Source organism: Trachypithecus francoisi, unplaced genomic scaffold (genome assembly GCF_009764315.1).
Source record: "Trachypithecus francoisi isolate TF-2019V2 unplaced genomic scaffold, Tfra_2.0 Lachesis_group5, whole genome shotgun sequence".
Lineage (NCBI taxonomy): Eukaryota > Metazoa > Chordata > Mammalia > Primates > Cercopithecidae > Trachypithecus > Trachypithecus francoisi.
The window spans coordinates 49,412,136-49,431,798 of NW_022681470.1; the positions used below are offsets into that span (position 1 = coordinate 49,412,136).

Sequence of the window (19,663 nt, forward strand, 5' to 3'; positions counted from 1 at the left end):
ATTAATCTAATAAAAGTGTTTCCAAAGAAAGTTTTTGGAGTGAAAATTAATTGCTATTATTTTCAACTTTAGTTGAATTTTTAAATAAAAACACTAAAAACTGAACAATAGTATCTAATATTACTATTGGAATTCCATAGCTGGGCATGGCAGTACATGCCTATAATCCCAGCTACTCAGGATGCTCAGGCAGAAGGACTTACTTGAGGCCAGCAGTTCGAGACTAGCCTCAGCAATATAGAAAGACCCTATCTTACATGAAATACAGAAAGCAGGAAAGAGAGAGAGACAGATGGAAGGAGGAAAAGAGGGACGGTGAGAAAGACAGAGAGAAAGAGAGAGGAGGGAGGAAGTGGAAGGGAGGGGGAAGAGAGAGAGAGAAAGAAAGAGAAAGAAAAAGAAAGAGAAAGAAAATAAAAGAAAAAGAAAGAAAGAAAAAGAAAGAAAAAAGAAAGAAAGAAAGAGAGAGGGAAAAAGAAAGAAAGAAAGAAAGAAAGAAAGAAAGAAAGAAAGAAAGAGAAAGAAAGAAAGAAAAGAAAAGAAAAGAAAGAGAGAGAAAGAAAGGAAGGAGGGTTGGAGGGAGGGAGGGAATATTTGGTCAGTTGTATTGTTTAAAAAATCATTACTATTGTGGGTTTATGAGTTTTTGACAGTGTTTTAGGGTATACAAAGGGTTTAACACATGCAGTGTGTTGTCCCAGATAGAGCATCTACTTGAAGACAAACAGGGCTACATTCAAATCCTGTGAACTTCAGCAACCTAACTATTTGTATTATCTTGGTAAAACAGATAATAATAGTAATAATAATAAAAATAGAGAGAAAGTGAGAAAAAAGAAATAGAAATCAATATCAGCAATAAATACTAAAATAAAAATAATAGGGGTTAAAGGCATAGAGAATATGGAGATAGAGAAGGTTTACATAAGTGTGTTCAGGGAAAGCCCCTGTGACGAGACAATGCTGGAACCTGAAGGAACTATAGAGGTGAGCTTTGTGCTTTTATGAGAAGAGCATTTCAAGGAGAATGGAAAACAAGTACAAAGTGCCCAACCTACCAAATGGGATTTATCGCAGGGGAGGACTATTACAAAACAGCCAGGTAGTTCTAAGAACCCAGGTGCTGACAGCAAGCACTGGGTACTTGGCAACTTGGCAAAACTCTGGCAGAGATTCTCCACCCCATCACAATGCAGGCATAGCACAGAAAGAAGAACTACATGGGGTCTCTAGACAGCTGGACTTGGGAAGCTGTAGAAGGCTCCACTGCTCGAGCCATGGAAGAGCATGGAAATTGCTAGAGGACTGGACTCAAAAGGGCTTTCATCAGAGACAAGGAACATTCAGCAATGACCCACCTGGATCAGCAACTGAGGACTCTACAGGATCAGAGATGACCAGACCACCAGAGTAGCTCAACCACCAGAACAAGAAGGTAGAGTGGAGGGACTCCAGCATAAACAGAGGTTGGCAACCCAGGACCAGGTGAAGTTATCTTACTGTCTTAATATCGCAATTATATGGAAATCCCAGAACAACCAGGTTTTAAAATTAAGTAAGAGGAGATGAGAAATTTTAATTTTTTAGATACATAGTTTAGTGAATTGAAATTCATATTTCCTCAACTGTTGAGGGCAACAATAATGCAAATATATATATATGTATAAATATATATATATTTATGTATATACACACACACTCACACACAAATATACATTTGGCATGGAATACATACATTGCAGGCCAAGACATCCTTTTAATTTCCTACTCTTCTCTTCTGTGCTTTGTCATTAAGTTTATCTAAACTCTGGATATATCATCAATTGTGTATACACCAAATCCTGGATGTGCTAGGTAAATAATACTCTTCTGTAATTGAAGAAATAAATAACCACTGTAAAACTGCTATCAAGAAGTAGAGAGTGTCTGTCATGGGATCATAAAGCAAGGCTCTCTGAGCTGGTCTGGAAGCTCAGGGAAGGCATTCTAATTTGGTTTCCTGAGTCAGGGAGCCTCACCACAAGCCCGTCAGGTAGGTATTACAGGTATCATTATAGTTATTTCACAGATGAGGAAAAGGGAGATAGTGTTTGCCTCTGGGGAAGGTCAGACACTGGGGCACTCAAGAAGTGTCACGAGCTTTATTTAGACTTATCTGCAATAGTTTACATTTCATAAAGAAAATAGTTTTGTGTTTTATTTGTGAAATTAAAAATTCATTTTTATCTAAATTTAAATAACTCATGCTGGAAGTCACCCAGCAACTAAATGCCAACACTGGAATTTAACTCATTTCTGTCAGGCCCCAATGCTTCTAACCAAAATTCTCTAAAAAAAAAATAATAAAAATAAAACCCAAATTTCCCATAATAAGACAATGGGTATGTACATGATAGTAAAAATATATATATAAAGAGAGATTTGAATTCAAGGTCTGAGGTTCAGGTGATTGTAATGTAGAGAGTAGGTCTCCAACAGATTGCTGGCATTTGCAACCTATTACTGCTGATGAGCAAGTACTCAGAGCCCTTATTTGTGTTCATCCACTGTTCTACATAAAAGTTGTGACATTCCCTGGCTACTGGTGCTATAACTTGTGTATGCTGCTCTAAGGGATGAAGAGAAGACACAACACTTAAACAGACCCATAAATAAATATCAAGAGCAGCACCTGGGTCTTTGGCATCTCTCTAATGGCAGAAATCTTCCCTGTTGTCAAACGCACACACTCTCATAACCCATACATAGCACACACTGCCACCACCACCATCTCCACCTCCACCACCACTGCCACCGCCATTTTATCCAGCTCATTATTGGCAGAAAAGAGGGAAATTTATGGATAATTTGGAAAGTAAGAAAGAGTGATAGGCCTTATTTTATCACAATGTAGGCACCAATGTTTTTCTGCTTTGGAAATGGGAAGTATATAAGTCAGGAATTCTTTAATGTTACAGCAAAAATAATGCAAGACAAAAATGTAATTAAGCATGAAAGGAATTTATGTATTAGAAAGCTATTGGATAGTTCTCATCATCTCTAGGAGGCCCAGAAGTCGGAAACTTCCTCCCAAATCCTGCTGCAAAACTGTCCCACAAATTGGCGTCATCACCACCCCTGGGCACACATATTGCTGCTTTCAGGGCCAAAATCCCAGACACCAAGTGCCATCTGCTGCTACTGGATCCCATAGCACTAACGTGGGTTGTAGCTGTCACCGCCTCACCACTCTTGCCGACAGCATTCTGCAGTTCCTCTTTTTCAGGTAACTAACTTGATTCACATCCTGCCACAGACACATCTGATTGACAGATACCATGGCATGTGCCCCTGTCACATGCCAGATACTATGGCATGTGCCCCTGTCTTTTAGCCTTTCAGCTAAAAGAAAGGCTGAAACATTTGTAATTTTTTATGTATGTAATGGAAGATGGGCTCCATATTATAAGGTAGAGGATTCTTCAAGAAGTTTTGGCACTGAGAAATCAAATTGAATGACAAACAGGAACAAAAGAATGCCATGATAGAGATGAAGAGAACCCGAAACCTCTTTTTCTGTCCTTGTTTCCTTTTCTGAAACAAGTGACTAAATACTCGAAGTCCATGGGGAACATGACAGATCCATTCTAAAAACTCACTAACACCTGCATGTTCAGCCAAGAAACAGCAAGTTCACATCTTATTTGAAGAAAACAAACCTTTATATAAGTGTAAGCATAGTATCACAAACTGGCGTACAGGAGTAAATAGGTGCCTGATTTGCTTCCAGTTAGCCAAGCCCAATAATGTCCTTCAAGCCTGCAGAACTATGTCCTCTGATGTTCCTCCTCCACCCTGAAACAGAACCAATAGTGGCTGATCTTGTGTCTACCCGCAACCCTCTCTTTCGTGATGAAGCAACATGCAAGTGGAATCCCAAGATAGACAAATGTTGTCATTAGTTAACATTGATTAAACATAGTGCTTGCGTCGCTAAAATCCTCAGTACTATAATCATAATTTCTTATTCATGGGCTATGATAATAACTATGTGAAATCTATTTCTGATTAATCTTTCCACCTAGTCCTTAAATATAGAATATTAATATATTCAATACAAATATAAAAATAGCATTTGATTTTACATTTATTTAAATATATTTTTTCATCCCTAGTATACCTATTAAATATACTAATATAGAGCTATGTATCTAGATCTATAAAAAGGTCAATATTTCAGCAAAAATTTTGCTATTAACTTTTCAAGGAAATTACATACTGGCTTTTAATTACAATGGCCTGTGATGACACCTAGTGGCTAATGGGCATATTTTGAAATCCCCAATTTGACCAATGTAAATGATTTTTATTTTTTTTAAAAATAAATACAATGACAGTGTTTCCTCTTGTGGATTTTGGCATATTTTAAAAATAAAATAAGTATATAAAATTTCTCTTTCCTGTCACAAAGAAACTGAAAAATGTTAACTATAATTAAGAAAGACCACCTTTTAAAATTTGTACCTAAATCTTCAGATTATATATTAGCTATCAATCATAGTTAAAAAGGAAGAAAATAACATTATTCAAGTTCAAAGTGAATGTAGGCATTGTAATCAGTTAACCCTCTAAAATTATAAAAATATAAGGTGGAATCATTTAACATAAAATTCCCGGGATGGAAATCATAGATTTATAGTCCTGATTGTGCCTCAAATTAGTTGTGTGTCCTTGAGCAAATTGTGCAACCTCTCTGCGCCCCAATTCTATAATTAGTAATATAAGAAGGTCAGAATTTACAGGCCTTTTGAGCAACTTCTTATGTGAGACTCTACAAATTGCTGTCAGTCACATGGCCTTCCTCATCTAGGCACCTGTTCCTAACAACACAACAGAATATTAAATGCTCCATTCTGAACTCAAAGTTTAATATATAACAGCTTTTCTGGCACTTATATTTTCTTTTAGATCATAAATTCATAATATGTACTTAATATTTAATTCATTTATAGTCTCAACCTTGAAATGTTTGGTAATTTTATTAACTATTGAACAAAATGATATTAATTTTGAATGTTTCCTCACGTTGCTTCACTAAAATGAAAAAGGAACCACTAGCATCTTTCCTTAATATTTAATAAGCATATCTTTTTCACTTTATTCTAGAAATTTATCATTTTGCATAATTCTATTAAGTCTTCTCACAGACTTCCACTGTCTACATCTGAAGAGCTCTAGTCCTGATAGTTTGAACGTTTGAACTCATTTTACAGTTATCCCTCCCTCTCCACACTAGGCACCCCCAACACACCCACACACCCACACACATGCACATTCTTACCATCTTTTTCTTACTGTCTTTCTCTTCTTATATTTTAGTTTTCATTTTTTAAAAAAAAGTTGATTATTAAATATTTCAAGCATAGAGAAAATTATAATATGTAAAACACCCATGGATCTATCACTTATTTTTGTAATCTTAACATTTTGTCATATTTTGTTCAGTAAAAAAATGGAATACTGCACAGACAATTAAGATCCTGTATACCCATCTCCTGCTTCCATCTCTATCAGAAATCACTATCTATATTTGGAGTTTATAATCCACCTGCATGTCTTTATATTTTGATTACATATAACCAGGAGCAATACATGTATGGGTTTACATGTTTTAAAACATTGTATACATGTTTATATAAGTATATATTCTTCTGCAATTTGTTTGTACAGAAGTTGTTAATTTCAATGCAGTAAAATTTCTGATCATTTTCTTTAAGTTTTATACCTTAGTTTTTCCTTAAGAAATCTTTCTGTAGCTCAGGATCATGACAGTTTCTGTACTAATTTTTTAATTAAATATTTAATATTTTTGCCTTTAACCCATTGTTTTGGGTATAATGTAAGGCTGGTATCTAAGGTCATGGACTTTTTTTCTGTATGGATAATCAACCATCTCAGCATCAATCTATTGAATAATCCATATTTTTGTGTTCTGATTTTCACCTCTGTAGTATTTTATTTTTCCATATGAGTAGGACTGTTCTTTGCTGTACATTTTTCTATTTGTCTTTACTTGCACAGATACTATACCGTTTTAATTTCTATAATTTTAGAGTAAACCTGGATATCTGTTCTCTCCACCATTTTGAAAAATGCCTTAATTATTTTTGACAGTTTTTTGAGATATGAATTACAGCAAGAACTTGTCAAAGTCAAACGAAATAGCTCCATTGTAATTTTGCTCGGAATTATATTGAATGTATAGGTTAATGAAAACAGAGTTATGTCTATAATATTTTCCTCCATGAACATAATATAGCTCCTTATTTAGTTTCTCTGTTTTATGAAAATACTAAGTTTTCTCTAGAAACTCTTGCACATCTCTTGTTAAATTTATTCCTAGGGTCTATATAATCTTTGTCACGATTTTAAATGCTATGCTTTAAGCTATATTTTATCTTTGCTTATGCTATATAAAGAAAAGCAGATTATTTTTACATGTTAATCTTGTATTTCAACAGCGTAATTAACCTTTCTTTAGTGCCAAACAATTTGCCTATATAATCTTTTTAGATTTTCTTAGTAAGCTGATAGGCCTTCCCAATGCAACAATAATTTTGTCTCTTCACTGCTAATAGTTATACTTGTTTGTACTTTGCACTAGGTGTGGCCTCCAGCAAATATTTAATAGAAACAATGACAGTAATAGGGTAGTACTTCAAATGTTTTATTCTTAATATGACATTTGCTGTAAGTTGTTGGTAAATCCCTTCATAGGATAAAGGGATTTCTGCTTTATGCCTAGTCTTCTTTATTGTAAATGAGTATTGCATATTTATCAAATACTTTTTCTGCACGTATTGGGATAATCACATGGCTTATATCTATCAATGTGATGAAATACACTAAAATATTTTATAATAGTAAAACTTCCTTGAATTCTAAAACAAGTCCAATTTAGTTCTATTGTATTCTTTTACATATTAAAGATGAGCCTATAATTTTCCTTTCTCATGTTGTCTTTCTTTGGTTTTGATATAGAGGTTTTACTAGTTTCATAAAATGTGTCTAGAGATATACTCATTTTCTACTCTTTGGAAAAGCTGATGTCATGTTTGGATTTCCTGTTCTTTGCATAGTTGATTAAGCTTCTTGTAAAATTAACCGGAGCTGGATTTGTGTTTTTGTGAGTGTGGATGGAGACAGGGGCATAGGAGGAGGTATGCTGATGCACTACGAGATGAAGATTTTCAAACTTTCATTTAATTCTCATAATAGTTAAAGATCTATTCAGATTTTGTAATTTTTTTTTAGTCAGCTAAGAGACATTTTTGTAGAAATATGACCATTTGTTTTTTGGTCAGAGTATTCTCCTGTGATTCTGTTTCATATCTATTGGAACTGCAGATCTGTAGCCATGACCTTTTCTTCTCCCTAATATTGCTAAAGGTCATCTCTCTATTTCTCCTATATCACTTTTATCAGAAAGACTGCCTCATTTTTATGTAGAAACAAATTTGTTTCTTAATCCTTTCTGTATTCCTTTTCTATTAAATTATGACAATTGTTTTTATTTCATTAAGTTGTGCTTTTACCTGTGTACTATTCCTTTCCCTCTGATTTCTATGTTTTTTTGGTACTGTTTCCCTATCTTCTTTGTTGATCGCATAGCTGATTATTTTACAGTTTTCCTTCTTTTTAAAATATAAGCATTTAATGCCATATAATTTATCCTTAAAAAAATCATTTTAGGCTTGGCACAGTCATTAATGCCTGTAATCCTAGCACTTTAGAAAGTCAAGCTGGGGGGATTGCTTGAGGCCAGGAGAACAAGACTAGCCTGGGCAACATAGCCAGACCCTATCTGTACAAAACTTTAAAAAATATATACGTGTGTGTGTGTGTGTGTGTGTGTGTGTGTGTGTGTATAGAGAGAGAGAGTCATGCTGGGCCGGGCACGGTGGCTCACGCCTGTAATCCCAGCATTTTAGAGGCAGAGGCGGGCAGATCACGAACTCAGGAGATTGAGACCAGCCTGGCTAAAATGGTGAAACCCCGTCTCTACTAAAAATGCAAAAAAAATTAGTCGGGCGTGGTGGTGGGTGCCTGTAGTCCCAGCTACTCAGGAGGCTGAGGCAGGAGGATGGCGTGAACCCGGGAGGCAGAGCTTGCAATGAGCTGAGATCCTGCCACTGCACTCCAGCCTGGGTGACAGAGCGAGACTCCGTCAAAAAAAAAAAAAAAAGTCATGCTGGTATATGCCCTAGCTACTCTGGAGGCTGAGATGGGAGGATTGCTTGAGCCCAGGAGTTAAAGGTTACAGTGAACTATGATCGCACCACTATGCTGCAGCCTGTCTCTTAAAAAAAAAAAAAAAAAAAATCATTTAAGCACTCTCCCACAAATTCTGATACACGACATGTTCATTATCTTTTATTCACATTTTCCAGTTCCTATTTTGACTCTCTGTTTGATCCATTATTTAGAGTGTGTTTTTGTTTTGTTTTAGTTTCTAAATGCATGAGGAATTTTTAAGACATCTTTTGAAGATTAAATTATATTTTTTACATTTTATTGTGGTGTAAACACTTAACCTGAAATCTACACTCTTATCAGATTTTTAAGTGCACAGTACAATACAATACAGTGTACAGTTAGCTATAGGCACAATGTTGTACAACACATCTCTAAATTTCTCCATCTTGCATAACTGAAACTTTACACCCATTGATAAGCAACTCCCCATTTCTTACTTCTCTCACTCTCTGAAAACCACCACACCATTCTTTGCTTTTAGAAGTTTGACTATTTTAGATAGATTATTTCTCATAGAAGTTGAATCATGCAGTGTTTGTCCTGTGACTGGCTTACTCCACTTAACATAATTTCCTTAAGATTCATCCATTTTTTTGCATATTGCAGGATTTCCTTCTTTTTTAAGGCTAAATAACATTCCATTGTATGTATATACTACATTTGCTTTATCCATTTACTCAGCTCTTTAGGTTATTTTTATATATTGGCTATTGTGAATAATGCTGAAATGAACATGGAAATGCTAATATCTCTAAAATCCTGATTTCAATTTTTTTTGGTTAAATATCCAAAAGTGGGATTGCTAGATCTCATGGTAGTTTTTTTTTTTTTAATTTTTTGAGGAAACTCCTTACTGTTTTCCATAGTTGCTACATCATTTGGCATTCCCATCAACAGTGTACAAAGGTTCTGATTTTTCTACATCCTCACCAACACTAGTCTTTGGTTCTTTGACAGTAGCCTCTTAACAGGTGTGAGATGATAGCTCATTGTGGTTTTGACTTGCATTTCCCTGATGATTAGTGACACTGAGTAGCTTTTCATATACCTGTTACATGTTTTTATGTCTTCTTTGAAAATGTGTCTATACAATTCTTTTTAATCGGGTTTTTGTGTTATTGAGTTGCAGGATTTCCTTACCCTTACAACCCACAAAACTATGGCATGAATATACACATAGCAAAGTATAAAGTTTATTTCTAAAATATCTACTTTATTCCCACTACAAGGATGCCAGGACATTTTAACTCTCATCAAGCCCCTCTTAACTTTCTCATTTTTGTTGGCAGCATTTTAGTTCCACTTTTTTCATATCACTGAAATTATTATTACTGTTCATACAAACAATAGTTGTGTACGTAAAACTCCAAGTGTACCATTTTCTCTGTTCATCATTTCTTTTCTGAATCTCAATTTCCCTGTAGCTCTAATTTTTGTTCTTTCTTTAGTATATGTATTTGAATCTTTCATTGAGAATCAAATAGTATGTGTAGAACTTTAAATATATACAGAATGTGTAGTTGTTTTCTCTTAATATTTGAAGAAAATTTTCCATTATTTTCTTGTTTCTGTTTTTGCTACTGAGGTATCTGCAATTATTACTTCAAAGCAATCTTTTATTTAAGTCTAATTACTATTAATTTTTTCTCTTTTACTTTGGTAAAACTCTACACTTTTATCATGCTGTATCAACGTGTGGAGGTACTGATATAAAGATAGATGTATAGATAGATAAATGGATGGATGGATAGATAGATAGATAGATAGATAGATAGATAGATAGATTTCTGCTGAGGATTTAAACATAGTCAATCTTATTAATCTTTTATTAGTTATGAAAATTCTCACCATATTACCTTACATACTCATCTTGTTATATCATCACGCTATTTTTTGAATAATTTTCTTAGGTCCATCTATTAATTCACAAATTCTTCCTTTAGCTAATCTGTGGTTTAATCTGTCCACTAGTTTGTTTTTTAGTGATTATATTTCTCACCTCCAGAAGTTACCTGTTTTTTTTTTTTTCACATCTGCCTAATCTTTTGAAATATGGTTTGTTTTCAAAATTGAGATTTTAAAAAATAGATTATTCAGTTTAAATATTTTTGTTTTATAGTTTCTATTCAGCAATTCTATTAGTTGAAGATCTTAGAAATCTAATCTCGCTTCTTTTTTTAATTTGGTATTTTTTCATGAGGGTTTGTTAAATTGTGTGTTTGTAAATTTTGGATAGTAAGCTCGTCTTCAGCATGGGTTTATCCAAAGGAGTCTTGTGTGGTCTGTGTTAACAGATGTCATTCCAGGGATATATTGTCTGCCTTCTGCTAGGTGCCCCAAGGATATTACCAGCCCATACTACTTTTTACATTGATTCCTCTCTTGAGAATTTTAGGAACTCATGGATAGAGTAAATTTAAATCCCATTACCATGATTACAAGTCATCATGGAAGGCTTCATTTTTTCATCTGCAGCCCAGGGCCAAGAGACCTAAGCTTTCTTGCTGTCTCCTATGCCACTGGAAAGATATTTTCTAGTTCAACATATTTCTGATTGTTATCCCTCTGAAAAACAGATTAGAGGGTTAGCGGATCTGAATACAAACTTCCCACATGTACAGGCATCATACCCCAGGTGCTAGCTTCCTTCTTTTTCCTTAACCAGGAAAGAAAAAAGAAAAGATCATTTGCCAGGGTGAGTCACAATTCCAGTTTTCCATCCTACCACTATGATTTTCAATTCCCACTTTGTATACGAAATTGAGAATTTTCCTTTCTTACTAGTAAGAGCAGCCATGAATTTAAAATAACTTTAAAATTATTTTTGCCAGAATATCTCTTTGTTTTGTATTGGAAGCATTTTCAGTTACTTGGTTGGTTCAAAAAATTGCTGGAAATAAAAATAGTCATCTTCTTTCCCATTCAATTACAATCTCCTTGAGTTGACAGCAACTGTGTACATAAGCTAAGGGTAACTACAGATAAAATATTGCTTTCCATTATAAGTGAAAACACTGTTCTCAGATAATGACCATGATCACTAATCTTTTTTTTTGAGACGGAGTCTCGCTCTGTCACCCAGGCTGGAGTGCAGTGGCCGGATCTCAGCTCACTGCAAGCTCCGCCTCCCGGGTTCACGCCATTCTCCTGCCTCAGCCTCCCGAGTAGCTGGGACTACAGGCGCCCGCCACCTCGCCCGGCTAGTTTTTTGTATTTTTTAGTAGAGACGGGGTTTCACCGTGTTAGCCAGGATGGTCTCGATCTTCTGACCTCGTGATCCGCCTGTCTCGGCCTCCCAAAGTGCTGGGATTACAGGCTCGAGCCACCACACCTGGCCAATCACTAATCTTTTAAAGTTACATATAGTGAATTGGCATTATCATGGGAAAATATTATCAGCAACAAAATAATATTAATAAAATTTATCAATTATTAAGCACTTGAGATGTATTCGTTATTACTAATCCTTATAATAATTTTCCTCAGAAAACTAACACTTATAATGTAAAGTAACTTGTTCATAGTCATGAACGTAGTTTGATGACTCAATTGGAAATATAGATGCATCTCTTTCTAACACCAAAATTGGTTATCCCCACATCAGGGGCTTCCATATGTCATAATTGACCATGATTCATGCTGCTTATTTGGGATTTGTTTACCTGGCAACTCTTTAACTCAAGCTTGCCCAAGTAAAACTTTCTCTCTTTGTCTTGTTCAATATATTCGCCTCTATCAGCATGCATATCCAGTACTTACTTAATCTGTAAACCTGCCTAAATTGTTGCAAATAGAGATTAAAGTCATAAAAAATATGCAAAATGCAAATAAGCATACAGACTGTGTCTTATTTATCTGTATAATCTTGTTTCACATAGTACATGACTTTTTTAATACACAAAATCAAAGTGATCTGAAAATACTTTAATTCCTAATATTGTGAAGATTTATCTAAGTGCTTCATAAAGTACCTTATAGCTTACAATAAAACATATTATGAATATAATCTTTCTTATAAATATTGAAACCTCAGTCCTTAGCACTATGTCTATAAAAACATGGAACATTTATTTTATGTAAAAATAAAGATAGAAGCTGAATTTGAAGACTTAAAAATTTAAAACCATAATTCTCTCAAGTAATAAATGTGTGAAATTTAACAAATTTAAGTGTGCAAAAATCATTATTTTTTTCAAGTGGACACATGTTTTGTCAGTAAGTTTAGACTTATTATAAAATAAACCACAATGTAACTTAAGCCATGTGGTTCCGGGAGGACGGTGGCATCTTGCTGTGATCCATGGCACTAACAAAAAAATAGGACACATTTCTGTCATCCTTCACCCTCCTCCCCTTCCAGGATTGACCTGGGAAAGGAAGGCATAGCCATCCTGAGTTATAACTAACAAATGTTAGTTTCCTGAGGAAAATTATTATAAGGATTAGTAACAACAAATACATCCCACTGCTTAGCAACTGGCTCTCATCTTCTCAGGAAAGAAGCTTTTTGCTACTATTCAGACCTTTTTATTTCCTTCTCTGATACTAAAAATCTTTATTTAACCTGGAAACAGAGGTGGAAAAATTTCTACTTGCCCTCAAAATTTATATTTTATATTCTGATGTAGGCATTTGAACTTTGAAAGTCAGTAATCCTATGCTGTTGTTGCAGTTGCCTCCTTCACGCTGTTTATCACTCTTCCCTGAAGCAGTGGAAGCTGCAGGTCTGGCTGCCCAGATGTTTGGGATAGATGGGAGTGGTAGAGTGTGGAAGGGTAAAGCAATTTGCAGAGAAATAAAGAGAGAAATGTGCCTACTCGATCGACCAAGAAAAGACAAGTCGTGGAAGCCAACAAAAGTTGGCTTAAACAGCAGTAAAGATATTAGCTTGAACCACATAAAGTTATCCATATGCTACCATTTTTACCTTATAAAAACCTATTTCATATGGTTCAACCTAATAAAAGTGTTATGTTATGAGTCAGTTCATCTCACATAATGTATTCTCTCTTCAGCAGAAATCAAAGACCATTCTGAATCTATATTTCCATGTTAAGGAGGAATATAATTTCCTTCATAATGCCATCCTAAGAGACTAGGGTTGTCAACTGTCCATCATCAAAGAGTTTTTCCATTTCATTATAATGTAAAGCCTATTTGGGCAGACTGAATGCCTAGGGCGTGGTACATACAGTATACTTTGAGGTGTAAGAGTATACACATTGAAGCCAGATGGCCTGGATTCTAATGCCCAATCCACAATCCACTATTTGCTATCTGTATGACCTTTGCATGCCCCAATTTTTAAAAAATCTATAATGCAGGGATAATCACAGTATCTATTTTATAGATTTGTTATGATAATTAATTGAGTTATTTGTAAGGCTTACAGATCAGTGCTTAGTATATTCTGTGACAAATCAGTATTTATTATAATTGTTGTTATTATTATTCTAATATATTATGGGTTGAATGATGCCTTCCATCCTGTATTCATACGTCAAAGGCAAATCTACAGAGACAGAAAACAGACTAGTAGTTGCCTTGGACTCAGGGAGGGTGGAGAGTGGAAGTGGGTATGTGGGATATTATGGGAGTGATGGGCATGTTCTAAGATTGGATTGTGATGATGATTGCACAAATACTATATATTTACACATAAAATCTCAATTTTTACAAGAAAGATGAATGGTTTTATGGTATGTAAACAACTCCTCATGAAAGCTATTAAAAATGACTTATTGATAATTTTCAATTCAAATATATATAGATACTATTTACATTTTCATAGCCAATATCATGGAGCTGTAAACATGTAAGGCAAATAGAGAAGCTTAGCACTGTGGAAAAAGCTGTTGCCATAGCACAGCTCATTAACACCTTTAACATCCCATTTTCTTTCTATTAGCAAAACCATCTCTGGACATCTCACCATAGAAGCATTCCTCCTCTTTAATTATGTGTGTTAGTTTATTGTGTTTTATAGTTTTCATCTAAGGAAAAACTGATTGATCCCACTGTGGGACTGATTGCCTAATATCCAGACAGCATTTGCTGTATTTTATGTTCAGGATACTGCCACTTGAGAAAGGATTATTTACTGTGACAAATCTTAAATGGGAAATGAAGCAAAATTAACTTGTAAAACATTTTCTGTGCCAGAGTCATACGTGCATTTCAAGAAGGAAAAACAAACTTCCCTTGAGAGTGGTTTTAATTGTTCACAGTCTCTGACGTGATTTCAATATAACCCAACACAAATGTTGCCTGATTTTTCTTTGCCAATTTTGGTGAGTATTACAACAATCCACTCCACTTTTCAGGGAAGAATGCTTTCCCTTTCCAAACCTCATGGAGTCCACACTCAAAGCATTCTGACTCCCCATGAAAACGACGTCAACTGAACAGAAACTTAAATTAGTTGAGGCAGTTTCCTACGAATCCCTGCAAGCCCCTTTGGATCCCTTCTTGGAACAAACTTTTAACTCATTTATGGGACCAGATAAACACACTCTAAATCCCCGGGCTCACGGACTGCTGGCCACCTATATTTGAAGTTCTTACTACTCCTCTAGCAAAACGCAAAGTCTCACATTTGACTTTCTCAATGAAATTGAGTCTCAATGAAATTGAAAGTCACAAATGACTTTCTCAATATTATCTTGCAAATATTTTTATTTTTTATTTTTGAGATGGATTCTCGCTCTGTAGCCCAGGCTGGAGTGCAGTGGCATAATCTTGACTCACTGCAACCTCCACCTCCTGGATTCAACCTATTTTCCTGCCTCAGTCTCCCAAGTAGCTGAGATTACAGGTGTGTACTACCATGCCCAGATAATTTATATATTTTTAGTAGAGACAGGATTTCACTATGTTGGCCAAGCCGTTCTCAAATCCTGGCCTCATGTGATCCCCCTACCCAGGCCTCCTGAAGTGCTGGAATTACAGGCGTGAGTCCCCCCGCCTGGTCACTTGCATAATTATTTTTTAATTGTTCTCTGGAGTTCAGTGTTCTCTCACCTGCTAATACTCACTCAGGACTCATTTCTACCAATGAGTCTTGGCTTTCTTAAGGAAACAGATCGTGTCTTTATTCATCTTCAAATGGACAGCACATAAAACTGTTAAATGCTGCCCATTTTTCAAGGACCTTTCCAATGCTACCTCATCAGTAATACATTTCTGATATCCACAAACAAATCTAATTTCTTATTCCTTTTATATCCTCTATGGATTGTACAACCTTGATTACCTTTATTATGTTCTCTTTCTAGTAATTTGATTACTCTTCTTATTACTGATTATACTGTTAGTTGTGAAAATATGCGATATATTACACTATCTGTGTTCACCGTTCTGTCCCAGCCCTCAGTCCCACTCAAAATCATTCTCAGAAAGTACCTGCTTGATAATGTCAATTAAATCAAATAATAATGGTTATGCCATCCTTACTTATAATTAACAACATTCAAGTATATTATATCAATTCAAATGGCAGAAATAATGAACAAACAAGATTTTTCTGGTTTATTTAAGGAGCAAGAAATATTTGTAGTCAATGAAAATAACTTCTCTGTGAAAATTCTGAAGGGGCTAACTCTCTCTGCCAATGTTCCTTTGCCAATATATCTATAAACTTCCCCATCTTTCATGTTTTTCAAGTCCCTATCAGTATCTGGGGTGATTTTTATATCACTCTACTTTCTGATACACAAAGCAGTGTGGTATAGGAAGTAAGATATGTGCTTTTAAGTCACATAGTCCCAATCCCAAATTACACAGCTCAGGTGGAAGACCTAAGTATGCTCCTTACCCCATCTGAAGTTTAGGTTCCTTTTCTCTAATATAAAGACCGAAATAACAACTTCATTTGGTTGTCGTGAAGATTACATGAGAAAATGTGTTTAAGGCACTCTTTACAATGCTTGTCGTATTAAATGTATTTTTAAAAGTTACATTAAAAGTATTGATTCAATTACACAAATATTTATTAAGTACCCACTGACGGCCATGCACTAATTTGTTCCAAGGACCCAATAATGAACAAGACAGACACAAAGCCTATTCTCAAATTGCTTAGAGTCCAGTGAAGGTGACAGACAATTCAGCATGCAAATGTAGCACCTGGTGATAAGCACAGTAATGCAAAAATAAAGACAAGAGTGTCTTTAGGGTACAAATGAGGAGCACCTATAAAATCAGAAGATTCATTCTTCCAATAATTTCAAATCGCTGCCTAAATTCAAAAACTCAGTATATACAAACTGTGGTCATTATTAACAATAAAATATATTGGATGATTCAGTGATGAAGGAGCAATGCAAGGTATCAGCTACCATATAATCACCTTACAGAATTATCATGCCTTCTAGGCTATACCACATTCTAGAATCCACAAGCACAGTCTTGTAGAGAAACAGCAATCAAATCTACAAAAAAAATCTATCCTTTGGATATATAGGAAAATCTCAAGATAAAAACATACTCAATACACAGGTCATGCATTTGCATATTTTTCTACTTTGACAGCAACTGAAAATTCACTGTGAAGAGACAGGGACTAAAAAGTAGTTTCTGCAAAGCAGATGCCCTTGTTGTACTTCTAAAGCCTGGTTTCTATATGTTTTAAATAGCATGCTAATTTTAAAAGACAAAATAATAAAAGACATACAGGGTTGTGAATGGAAAAGTTTAAAAACTCACAAGGCCAATTTCTCGTTATAAGAGGTCCCTGGGGAGAGATAAGAAACTGGTATTTCACTTGTCAAACAGGAACTTGTGTGCTATTTTATACTTTGTTTTGCTTACAGCAACCTTAGCAGACCACGAATGTTATAGAGGAAGAATATTATAGGGGAAGAGTTTAGGTAAATTAAGTCGAATAGCTTTGCTGCTTAACGTAAATGAGAAGCAGTTGACAGTAGGGCCCTGAGTTCATTTCAAAGGATATGCTCTCTGTCTCTGAACAGGGTTGGCAAAGAGCTGCAGGATAAAGGGGACTCCAGGCTACAGCACTTTCCCCCGACAGGCATCCACCACTTTCACTCTGCTATTCTCTGCTCCCAGCAGAGGGGTGAATGTATATGTTCTGAATTTTGCTTGCCTTTAGCCTGAATATTACATGACTTGGGCAAGTGTAACCTAGAAAAACCTTTTATTTCCCTTAGGTGTCCTTCCATTTCTAGTCAGCTCTGCTTAAGTTGATTTCAAATATTGTCCTTTCTTATAATCAAAATATTTTGCTTGGGTATGTCTCCCAGATAGTCAACAAATATATATGTCACTATTATATTTCTACAAAAGTGGTACCCTCCTAGCTCTTATTAATTTCCCATTCCTCTCACCTGGATACTTTGTAAGAGTGGGTATACTCTCCAACTGAGAGATAATCATGAGGAGGAAATTAAGTCTTCTATGTCATCAACTGGAAAAAGAAGATAAAATTAAATATCATTTATTAATTTAAATAATACAAAGAAAAAAACTTTCATTTTAGTTCACTCATTTTCCTCCACTTATTCACAGCTGTAATATATATATATAATTGTAAATTATCTCTAATGTACCAATATAGGACCAGCTATGATTGGGTTCATAATGACTCCTAATAACAAAACCTAAATGTTGTAAGCTAAGTATCTTTGTAATTAGTGTCCTAGTTTTTGCTCAGTGAGGATAAAATGGGACAGCATCCACTAATGTTCTGGAATCTGTTCAGAGATAAATAGTTCAGAAACTACTGGAAGGTTGAAGACTTCCTAAAGTTTATCTAATTTAGGGCCATGTGACATTAAGTCTCAATTTCCTCTTCTGAAAAATGAAGATAATAGAATCCGCCTCTCGAGGACATTAAAAAAATTAGGTAAAGTTCCTAGCTCATTGTGCCCATTTCATGCTCTATGTAAATGGTAGTTATTATTATTACTTTGATTAATAAATACTTCATAATAGTGTTGGGTGTGTCTATAAACACAAAATGAAACGGAACTCTTCAAACATAGCCATAACGAACCTGTGTGATAGCAGACCTGTGACCCAGCAGCTGACAGACGTGGTCACTAGATAGGTCTCTACATACTTGGCTGTGAAACCTGGGCCACTCACAACCCTTCTCTCTTTCGATTTTGTCATTTGAAAATTTAAGGAGTCAACCTAAATTGTTTTCAATGCTCTCAGAGCTTACAAACTATTGTTTTTATGAATCCTCTAGGTTAAACAGTGCCCATCTGCAATATCTGAGAGGCCTAATGTCTTGTGTCTGAACCCATCTTAATTTTGTCAGGAAATAAATATAACTAGATAATATACTAGAGCTTTTCTGGGGAGGAGGAGTTACTATATTTATTTCTCTAGAGAACTTCCAACCAGAACACTTGAACTCCTAAACTCTAAACCATATCTTCCTAGGCAACTCTACAGGACTCCAAATTCACTTATTTCTGTTGAAAAAATAGGCTACTGTACCAACTGATAAAGAGCCTATCTAGGGACCCAGAGAGCACTTGACAGATACTATCACATTAAAAGCTGTTTGTTATTAGAGGAAAGCTAGTATGGAAAATCATTCTGATAACTAATCTGGAAAACTGACAGTCAAGTGACTTTGTCTTCAGTGCCAGTGAACAAGGACAATGCAACTCTCTAAATTCTATTTACTCATCAAACCTCCTAATTAGATCAACTGCAATTGCCCAAGCAACTTTAATGACCCTTGTTAGAGATTTCTCACCCAGCTGCTACTGCTATGCAGTAGGCTTCTGAGACCCTAGCCCTGACTGCCTCCCCCACACCACCTCATTACTCCTGCCCTGTGAATCTCAACACTGTCCTTTATTCACCCAGGAACATCACCATCAGCAACAACGTCAATCCTCTCCACTCACTGCAACTTCACAGCCAAATGCCCCCGTGACAGTTTATCCAACTGTTAGGAGTATTATTTGAATGCATCTCCTCTAAACCCTTTGACAGAGAATACAATTTTCCACAACCCAAATTAAAATGTACACAGAATTCGTCTTCTGGTATCTATCCCTTAGTTTTATGTCCCCTTCCAGCAAAACTAGCTAAATAATTTGTGATGCCCAATGCAAAATGAAAATGAAAGGTCCTTTGTTTCAAAATCAAGAATATTAAGACAGTGACAACAGGGCCCTAAAACCAAATTCTGGCCCTGTGTTACCATGGGACATGTCACATGCACATGAAGCTAGACTAGTCTCTCTTATTCCTGAGTTCTCAACCCTTCTAGACATGTGTACCATGGTGTCTTCATCAACCAGGAAGTGTTTCCTCTCTCCCCACAGCAACCTCCCTTGGCTCCCTTGTTGCCATTTGATAGTCTCATGTCTCATGTCTCAACCTCTCA

The 19,663-nt window shown here is 35.5% G+C and overlaps 1 long non-coding RNA gene across 1 annotated transcript in view; it reads right to left on the minus strand.

Annotated features, from left to right (window-relative positions):
• Positions 1-19,663, minus strand: part of LOC117076298 — a 144,498-nt gene that overhangs the window by 12,384 nt on the left and 112,451 nt on the right. Inside the window, exon 2 of the long non-coding RNA XR_004434309.1 lies at positions 17,640-17,719. This is a non-coding gene — a long non-coding RNA (uncharacterized LOC117076298). The remainder of the gene's footprint in view (positions 1-17,639; positions 17,720-19,663) is intronic.